The sequence below is a fragment of the Nicotiana tabacum genome, chromosome 10, assembly GCF_000715075.1.
Source record: "Nicotiana tabacum cultivar K326 chromosome 10, ASM71507v2, whole genome shotgun sequence".
NCBI lineage: Eukaryota > Viridiplantae > Streptophyta > Magnoliopsida > Solanales > Solanaceae > Nicotiana > Nicotiana tabacum.
Genome location: NC_134089.1, coordinates 113,926,647 through 113,937,996, shown reverse-complemented (window position 1 = coordinate 113,937,996; position 11,350 = coordinate 113,926,647).

Here is an 11,350-nt window from a genome sequence, read left to right as displayed (position 1 = left end):
GACATTGTACAAGTCATCTTCCAAACAACTCAATATGTAGTTTTTGTACAAGAAATCAGAATGTTTCCATGCTTCAGTTACAACAAGTCGTTCATCATCCGGAGTATTCTCAGCCATTACCGGAGGATCCTCCTTGATGAAACGTTGCAAACTCAACGTAGTAAGATAGAAGAGCATCTTCATTTGCCAGCGTTTGAAGTCAATACCGGAAAACTTTTCGAGTTTTTCTGCCGGTGTCATAGCATGAGCAGGAGTAGAACGGCTTGACGAGGCAGCAGCACTCGTAACAGTAGCACTCGTTCCCGCAACACTTCCATTAGTTTGGTTTTCATTCATCATATTTTTGCACCATCTTATTCTTGGTTCGTTTCCAATAAGTATTCTTTTTCTTTTGATTTTTTTCTACTCTATAAGATGGGAGATACATATCTTCAATATTGGAAAGAATGGCAAAAGGCTCTAATAAAGACCGTATGGAGCTAATGGGTGGAAATTCTTATTCTTAAGAGAGAAAAAAAGAGCAAAAAAAATAATAAATGGGAGATGTGAGAAGAAATAGTAATCTTGGAGTTTTGGGAGTTTATATGTGTGGTGCTACACAAGAAATTGAACAATTGAGCAGAGACAGTAGCCATTATAGTCTTTCTACTGGTATTCTTCTTTCTGTTGGTGCTAGAAGTAATCGAAGAGTTAAGCTTCAACGAGGTTTATTATTTCTCCTTGTGATCACCATTATATGGAAAAGCTTCGGCAAAGATAAGGTTGCAATAGCAACGATATTAGTTCAAACATTTCATGCGAAGTCTACCTAATATTATCGCAATGTGAGATTTCGATTCTAAAAGAGTACGGTACAATCTTTCTCAAAGAATATCATACAGATTTTTCTCTACTTTGATCCGCCGTTACATGTTTTGTCGCGTTTGACGTGTGTTAGAGGGATTGTCAAGAGAATCGCCTCAGGTATGTTAAGGCTATCTCTTCTTTCTTTTGGCATGATCCATATGATACGAACGAAACGTGCAAATGCACAAATTCCATGAACGACTCTATTCATAGAAGTATTAGAGATATCTATGTTCTTGAATTTCCGTGTGTCATAATATTTTATCATCTGTTCATGGGTTTCAGAAAAATACGAAAGTTTACTTTATGATATTACTCAAAGGCAAAATGGTCTTATGAAGCTCCGAAAGATTTTATTAACGTACTTTTCATGCATTGCATTCATGTGCATTGACCATATGGCGTTATATACGCATATATATGTATATGGGATATGGGAAAAGGTTACGGCGTTATATACGCACCACCACCTGATCAGCTGGTATATGATGATGATGTTGCCCACAGTGGCTGAAATATGATTCAAACAGCGTTATATACGCGTATATATGTATGTATATATATGTATATGGGATATGGGAAAGGTTATGGCATTATATACGCACCACCACCTGATCAGCTGGTATACGATGATGATTTTGCCCACAGTGGCCGATATGATATGATGGGATGCCCTCAGAGGCTGATGATGTTATGAAACATGTACCTATGCACGACATGACATTCATACGCATATGCATGACGCTAAAAGTAATTTATGATTTACAAAGTTATTCAGACTTACAGGTTGAGTCATGTACTCTATATTTCTTCCACTTATGTACTTATTTATGTGCCTTACATACTCGGTACATTATTCGTACTAACGTCCCTTTTGCCTGGGGACGCTGCGTTTCATGCTCGCAGGTCCCGATAGACAGGTCGAGAGCTAGCAGAAGATGTTGGTGCGCTCCATTTGCTTCAGAATTGTTCGTTTGGTTAGTATGATTTAGACGTGTATTGTTTGGTATGATGGGACTCTGTCCTGACCTTTATGACATTTATGTACTCTTAGAGGCTTGTAGACATATGTCGTGTATATGAAAGATTGTACGGCTTGGTTGGCCTATGTTTTGAGATTATAAAGGATCATGTTGGCCTATTAGGCCCGTATGTCATATGTATATAATAATGTAATAAGAAAGATATATTACGGTGGTACTCGGTTGAGTAAGGTACCGGATATCCGTCACGACCCATCGGTTTGGGTCATGACATAAAAAGTGAATGTTCGTAGTTTGCTTTAGGCGCGTTTAATGTATCGTCGTGATTGTGGACACATTCGCGTGACATAATTACGATTTTAAAAACAAAATCGGAGTATGCGTTCGCGCAACTTCGATTAAACTTTCTTAATAATAATAAAGCATTACTAATTATGGACACGTTCGCGTGACATGATTTTTGACGCGCCAAACAAATGCGTGCATGTACGCGTGGCTTGTTTCAAGATAATTTCTTAATTAAAAGGGATAACGCACATAGGTTCTAACATGAGTAATTAGACAATTTGATTAAGCCAAGATGATCAAAGAGACCATGATAAAACTACGGAACCCGGAAATTCCTAACACCTTCTCCCGGGTTAATAGAATTCCTTACTTGGATTTCTGTGTTCACAGACCATAAATAAGAGTTAAAACTTCCTCGGTTCGGGATTTTAAACTGGTGACTTGGGATACCATAAATTATCCCAAGTGGCGACTCTAATTTTAATATAAATAACCCCGTTTCGATTGTCACTTAAATTAGAAAAAACTCCTTTATACCCTTCCGGGGTAGTAAAAAGGAGGTGTGACATTATATACCTGAAGATGGATCTTCTCTACGGACTGGATTGGCCCTGCTCGGTTCTGGGTGATTGATGGTCAGTGATGTATATATTCCGGAATGGATCTTTCCAGGGTCGTGTGGCTCATATACAGTACCGAGTGATTGAGCATTTGAGAGTGTGAGCACATGAGGCTGCAGCATGGTGCATCACATACAACATATGCATTGGCATGTAGAAGTAGAGAAGTTATATTCTTCATATCATTCAGATTTGATATATTTTATTGTTTTGAGTTATCTATTGAACTTGAAAGCATGCCTACTATTCTGCACGGTTATTTCTATATTGAATTGTGTCGGTTGAGTTCGTCACTACATTTCAGTCCAAAGGTTGGATTTGTTACTTATTGAGTTGGTTGTACTGACGCTACACCTTGCACCTCGTGTGCAGATCCAGGTGCTTCCGGTCACGGCGGCTGCTGAGTGAGGAGACAGGATCTCGGGAGACTATCGAGGTAGCTGCATGGCTTTCGCTAGCCTTGACTCTCCTTCATTATCTTTATTTGTATTGCAGTTCTTATTCCTTAGACTTTGTAGTAGACTATATCCCGATATAGATATTCATGTACTCGGTGACACCCCGATTTTGGGAGAGATTTGTATTCCGTTGCGGGTTTATTACTGTTTTACAAAGGGTTTTCTTAAATATTAATTGCTTCCGTATATATTTTCAAAGCTTTTATTGTATTGAGATGGTTGAGTAGTGACTTGCCTAGTTTCACGATAGGCGTCATCACGACGGTTGATTTTGGGTCGTGACATAATTCACACACCCTAGGGAAGTATCGATATTTCCAAACACAATTAGATTTTGGAGTATTAAAGTTTTACACTCAAAAAGTTTTTTTAGTTAATAAAATGTTGAATAATTCATGCACACTCGGAAAAGTTTGGTATAAGTTTTTAACAGATTAATTTTTTTATATATAATATATCCAATGAAAATGAGCTATTTGAACTTCTTTTTGGTTTAAGAGTCTTTATTTTATAAAAAAAATATATATATTATTTTATATACCTAGATACATCTATAAAAGAAGCTACAATTAAAACTTTTCATCATCAAAACTTTGCTTTGATCGGATAGCAATTACAAAATTAATGGTTATAATTTCTCTTTCTTTGAGCAAAACGTTATTGCATTAGTAGTTGAATTTTGCATTTACTTTCTATTAGTAGTTAAATTATTCTTTAATATTTCGTAAATTTTGTATTTGCATTGATTATATTTGTATATAAATTTTATATTCAACCAATACATCTTTATTTTGGTATTCTTGATTTGGAACATTGATTGAATGGTCACCTTTTTTTATTAGACTGTATGCTGTAACTTTTTATTAGGTTATTTCTTCTACTATTTTGCGTGCTTGCATTGGACCTTATCTCTGTATTTATTGTCCAACTTTCTACCAGTTTTTAATAGATTTCATATAAAAAACAATTACAATTAAATTATTTTCTTAATATTCTAAAATCTTATAACCAACTAAAATTTTAATTATCCGTACTCTGGTTGTAACAGAATGTGAAAAGAACCTTCGCTTATTCGAATAGCTATGTGGCCAATAATTTTACTAATTTGAGTTCATGCACAATTTAAAAACTATTGTAGAAAAAATATCAAAGAAAGGATACAACGTAGTTATAGGTTCGAATATTTCAAAACAATTCAAATCTTTTGGGGAATCAAAGTTTTTTAAAAGTAGCTTTAATCTAAAAACTTTAAATATTCAAAAGTTATTTTTTCTTGCTGAAACTAAAAAAAATAGCTTGTGAAACTTAAGTAATTGAATAATAAAATTTAAATCAATTTTAAGCTACATACTGATTGAGATGATTAAGTACTTTTAAGGGATAGAGTTTCTTTCTTTATTAAATAGTAAATAGGATTAACAATTAATCATTTCAGGAACCTAATTATACTTTTTAATTGTATTTCATATCTAAAATACAAATTTTAATATAACATAAAAAATTGATAATGATTGAGACAAAATGCACGCGTAATGCACATAACCTAAAACTAGTACAAAAAAATAGCTCTGTTATGCCAATTGTTTGAATCAGATTGTCATGCAATGTTCATTTTAATAAGCAGGCCATGCAAAAGGTTATTCATCGTGAAAATAGCACAGGTTAGCCAATATTTATACTGGTAATTGAAAAATAGTCAGCGTTTGCAAAGTCATTAAAAATAGTCACTATTTTGCTGCAACACGGAAAGTTCCAGCATAATATACTAGAGATTGATGCACTTGTATATGAACTTCCAGCATATTATGCTGGAATTCCAACACACGAAAAGTTCCAGCATAATGTACTAGAGATTGGAGCACCTATGTATGAACTTCCAGCATATTATTCTGAGCCAATAGATTACAGAAATCTGTATTGCTGTAAAATAAAATAATAAACTTTCTGAAAAATAGAAATAGAAAATTAGTAGAACTAGAACGTCAAAATATATTCTAGAAACAGTATAGTAACTTCAAAATAAATTCTGAAAAACAGTATAGGAACAAATCGAGCCCACTGAATATACAGTGTGTCCTTAAGAAAATTATTCTCCTCAAGTACCCGAGGTTCTGGAATATATCCTCCCATGATAGAACAATTTAACTCACTAGAGTGTTGGTACCAAAAACGCCGATGAACAACGAACCATTCGAAGGCTGTAAAACACACTGAAATTTTTGTGCAGAAGAAGAAGAAGATTATCAGAAAATTACGTAAGTAAATATTCTAGGATTTGAAGGAATATAGATAGCCAATTTGGTACTATTTCAGAACAGCCATAGATGTTGGACATATTGCGGGAAAATTAAACGAATTTAAAATAATCCAGGAAAGAAAAAATTGGACCGGATCGGACCGAACCGGGTCGCGAGTCATGGGTGATTTGAATTTTCGTTAATTAATTTTAATTAATTAATTAAATATTTCAAAATAATTTTGTCCAAAAAGATTAATCAATCAATCTGTCTTTGACGAAATCCGAATCCGAACCCGAATCTGAATCCGAAACCGAAGCCGAAGTCGAATCCGAGCCGAGCGAGCGACGACGACGACGACGACGTGAGGCTTGCCTTCTTCTTAGCTATTTAAGAGCTAAAAGAAGAGCTTCTCTATATATACACAAAGATTTTCTTTCTTTCTACCAATGAGGGACAAAATGTATTAGTAAAGTGAACTCATTCAAAATTTCACTTCCCTTCATTTATTTTCCCACCATTTTTCATTCACTCTTCTTTTTTTATTAATAACAAAATCCAACAATCCCCCACATGAATGGGGAATGGCTATAAACTTAAAGGAATGCACGAACGTGTGTGTGTTTCACATGCAAGAATTAATTGCATCTGGATAAGTAGGTTTCCCTTTTGAACTTTCTGTAGTGAACTTATATCGGATATACTCGATCAATCAGTAGATTTGATATCTTTGAACCGTCGAGCTTTGTTGTATACCTAGACAACATAAGTCACACAATCAATCCTTAACCATCTATGATTCTAATGGTTGTGTTCGTTTTAGCCATGAACACCGCCCGGTTTCATGAGTGCTTAGAGAATGGGCCTTTATTTTCATTCTCCTTGAAGCGGCTTACACTTCACACTCACATAGGTGATTCCTAAACGTGTAATCCTAAAGACACACTATCTGGTCATATCCTGCCAGACTTAGCAAATCATTAAAAAGCTTTAAGCTTTATTGACTCATCAAAAAGCCTTAATGCTTCACCTCATTTTTGAACATTGTCTTCATCACGAGAATGGGTTGAGTTAGTTGACAATGTTTAGCCGTCATTCATAACTTTTTTGATCTCTTTGAACCTAGCTCTTGGGATCTCCAGTCTGCTAGGTAGAGTTACTGCTATGATGACTTGTCCTAGGCCTTTAACCCCATTCTCTTTGATGATCTTTCAACTGCCTCTCTAGATAAGTCTTTTGTAAGTGGATCCGCCATGTTATCTCTTGACTTTACGTACTCAATTGTGATAACATCACAAGAGAGTAGTTGTCTAATGGTATTGTGTCTCCGTCTAATATGACGAGATTTTCTGTTATACATAACGCTCCCTGCCCTACCTATTGCCGCTTGACTATCACAATGTATACAAATAGGTGCCAAAGGTTTGAGCCAAAATGAAATATCCTCCAAGAAATTCCTGAGTCATTCAGCTTCTTCACCGGCCTTATCTAAAGCTATGAATTCAGATTCCATTGTAGAACGGGCGATGCGCGTTTGTTTGGATGATTTCCAAGATACTGATCCACCCCCAATTGTGAAAATATATCCACTTGTGGATTTAACTTCAGATGATCCAGTAATCCAATTTGCATCACTATATCCCTCGATTATGGAAGGATATTTGTTATAATGCAAAGCATAATTTTGGGTATGTTCCAGATATCCCAAAAACTTGTTTCATTGTCATCCAATGTATTTGATTGGGATTACTTGTAAACCAACTCAGTTTGCTAATAGCAAATGCTATATCTGGTCGTGTACAATTCATGATATACATCAAACTTTCCAATACTTTTGTATAGTCCAGTTGTGAGTCACTTTCACCTTCATTCTTTTGAAGTACATAACTCACGTCAATTGGAGTCTTGGCTATTTTAAAATCCAAATACTTAAACTTGTCAAGTACCTTTTCAATATAGTAAGAATGTGATAATGCTAGACCTTGTGGAGTTTTGTGAATTCTATTTTCTAAGATCACATCAGCAACTCCTAAGTCTTTCATGTCGAATTTGCTAGCCAACATGCGTTTTGTAGCATTTATATCTGTCATACTTTTTCTCATTATCAACATGTCATCAACGTATAAACAAATAATGACTTCATGACCTGGAGTGTTTTTAATGTAAACACATTTGTCACACTCATTGATTTTAAATTAACTTGCCAACGTTGTTTGGTCAAATTTTGCATGCCATTATTTGGGTGTTTGTTTAAGTCCATAAAGCGATTTAACAAGTTTGCACACTTTCATTTCTTTACCAGGAACCACAAAACCTCAGATTGTTTTATGTAAATCTCTTCCTCCAATTCTCCATTTAAGAAAGTTGTTTTAACATCCATTTGATGGATTTCAAGACCATACACGGCTGCTAGTGCCACTAACACCCTAATAGATGTTATCCTTGTTACTGGTGAGTAAGTGTCAAAGTAATCAAGACCTTCCTTTTGTCTATAACCTTTGACAACAAGTTTTGTCTTATATTTGTCAATAGTATCATCAGCTTTAATTTTTCGTTTAAAGATCCATTTCGAACCTAAAGGACTATTTCCCGGAGGAAGATCAACCAATTTTCATATATAGTTATTCAAAACTGATTGAATATTACTATTAACTGCCTCTTTCCAAAATGCTGAATCAGAAGACGACATAGCTGCTTTAAAAGTTTAAAGCTCATTTTCAAGCAAGAATGTCACAAAATCTGGTCCAAAAGAAGTAGATGTTCTTTGACGTTTGCTACGCCTTGGATCTTTTATACTTGGAGTATATTCCTTTGGTTCTTCCCAAGGTCGTTTAGGTTTTTCACTTAACGACTCGCATTCAGTTTTATACGAATAGATGCTTTCAAAAAATTCAGTATTATCTGATTCCATTACCATATTAACATGAATCTTGGGATTATTAGATTTATGAACTAAAAATTGACATGCTTTACTGTTTGTAGCATATCTAATGAAAACGCAATCTACTATTTTTGGTCCAATTTTAACCCTTTTAGGTAAAGGAACTTGTACCTTTTCTAGACACCCCCACACTTTGAAATATTTCAAGTTGGGTTTTCTTCCTTTCCATTTTTCATATGGAATAGATTGCTTTTTTCTGTGGGGTACTCTGTTGCGTATTCGGTTAGCTGTAAGGATAACTTCCCCCCACAAACTCTGCGGTAATTCGAAACTTATTAATAAAGAATTTATCATTTCTTTTAATGTCCGATTTTTTCTTTCCGCAATTCTGTTGGATTGAGGTGTGTAATGTGCAGTAGTTTGATGGATAATTTCATATTCTGAACATATTTCTGCAAACAGAGATTCATATTCTCCACCTCTATCACTTCTAATCATTTTGATCTTTTTATTCAATTGATTTTCTACCTCATTCTTGTATTGCTTAAATGCTTCAATTGCCTCATCCTTACTATTAAGCAAATAAACATAACAATATCGAGTACAATCGTCAATAAAAGTAATAAAATACTTTTTCCCACCTTGAGATGGTGTCGACTTCATATCGCAAATGTCAGTATGAATTAAGTCTAAAGTATTTGAATTCCTTTCAACAGACTTATAAGGATGTTTTACAAACTTAGATTCAGCACATATTTGACATTTCGATTTATTACACTCGAATTTAGGCAATACTTCTAAATTAATTAACTTCTGCAAGGTTTTATAATTGACATGTCCTAAACGAATATGCCATAAATCATTTGACTCCAATAAATAAGAAGAAGCTGAAATTTTATTCATACTGTCAACAACCATTACATTGAGTTTGAAAAGGCCCTCCGTGAGGTAGCCTTTTCCAACATACATTTCGTTCTTGCTTACAACAACTTTATCAGAAACAAATACACATTTGAATCCATTCTTTACAAGTAAAGAAGTAGAAACTAATTTCTTCCTAATAGTAGGAACATGAAGAACGCTGTTGAGCGTTAACACCTTGCCGGAAGTCATCTTTAGGAATATCTTCCGATAACCTTCAATCTTGGTTGTTGCATTATTTCCTATGGAAATCTCTTCTTTGGGACCAACAATAGAGTAAGTCGCAAATGCTTCTTTGACAGCACAAACATGTCGAGTGGCTCTAGAGCCAATCCACCACTCCTTCAGATTTTCAACTAGGTTTCATTCTGAAAGCATTGCACAAAGATCATCAATGTCATCATTATTCTCCACTATGTTGGCTTGTCCCTTCTTCTTATCCTTTTTGGGGAGACGACAATCAGGGCTTTTATGACCAACTTTTTCACAATTGTAGCAATTGCCCTTGAATTATTTTTTGTTCTGCTCATTAGTCTGTCCAGAAGATCTCTTCCTCTTCTTACTTTTTGGAGCAGTCTCCTCAACGATATTAGCTCCCATGATCGTTGAATTTTCACGAGACTTCTTCTCGGCTGTTTTGTTGTCTTCCTCAATCTTTAGACATATCACAAGATCTTCCAACTTCATTTCTTTGCGCTTGTGCTTAAGATAGTTCTTGAAATCTCTCCACAAAGGAGGCAATTTTTCAATCATTGCAGCCACTTGAAATGCTTCATTCACGACCATACCTTCAGCAATAAGGTCATGAAAAATAAGTTGAAGCTCCTGAACTTGGGTTACCACAGTTTTGATGTCTATCATTTTATAGTCTAGAAACTTGGCAACTACGAACTTCTTCAAGCATGCATCTTCTGTCTTGTACTTCATCTCAAGTGCGTCCCATAATTCTTTCGAAGTATTCATCGCACTGTACACATTGTACAAGTCATCCTCTAAAGTGCTTAAGATATAACCTTTGCAAAGAAAATTTGCCTGCTTCCATGCCTTAACAATCATGAACTTTTCATTGTCCGGCATATCCGCAGTAGGCACTGGAGGCTCTTCACTAGTGAATTTCTGTATACCAAATGTGGTAAGCTAGAAGAACACCATTTGCTGTCATCCTTTGAAGTTGGCTCCAAAAAATTTCCCCGGTTTCTCGGCCGGAGGAACAACAGTGCGGCTTGACGAGGCTATCGTCGTTGCACCAACAGTCGCAGAAGGATTTCCGTTATCAATTGCCATTTCTCACGGAGTGTTGCTACCAAAAACGCCGATGAACAGCGAACCACTCGAAGGCTGTAAAACACACTGGAATTTTTGTGCAGAAGAAGAAGAAGATTATCAGAAACTTTCGTAAGTAAATATTCTGAGATTTGAAGGAATATTTATAGCCAATTTGGTATTGTTTCTGAAAAGGTTTGCAACCTTTCAGAACAGCCATAGCTGTTGAAAATATTACGGGAAAATTAAACGGATTTAAAATAATTCGAAAAAGAAAAAATTGGACCGGACCGGACCGGGTCGCGGGTCATGGGTGATTTAGTCACAGCATATATGTTTCATTACTGCTATAAACCGATTCTTTGATTCTGATATTTATGATGAATATATTGCAGAGTTGATAAAAATGCAGATGGTAGAATCTCAGAAGAAGTCAAAGAGGTATACGGAATTCCATATTATATATTACTAACATATTAATGAATTTTTACACTATCACTACGTAGCTAGATATAATGGATTACTATATCAAGCTTATTACGAAGAGCTATCTGTTAGTGTAGGTTAACTTAACATGATACTGTGTAACATCCACTCATCGTCAATGCATATAACTAACTAAACCCTTTATGTTCTCTTGTACTGCCGTCTTCTTCAACTTTTCTCAGATTGGGCGTATCCAGTGTAGAGGTTATGGGTTCATCTGAACTCGTAGCTTTCTCTCGTACTTTGAATTTTGCTAAAATAGTATTAACTATGTATAAATAATAATTTTTGAACTCATTAAATTAGATGGGATGCGGTATAATTGTGAATCTTAACCCATAAAGTTCAAACTCTAAATTCGCCTCTC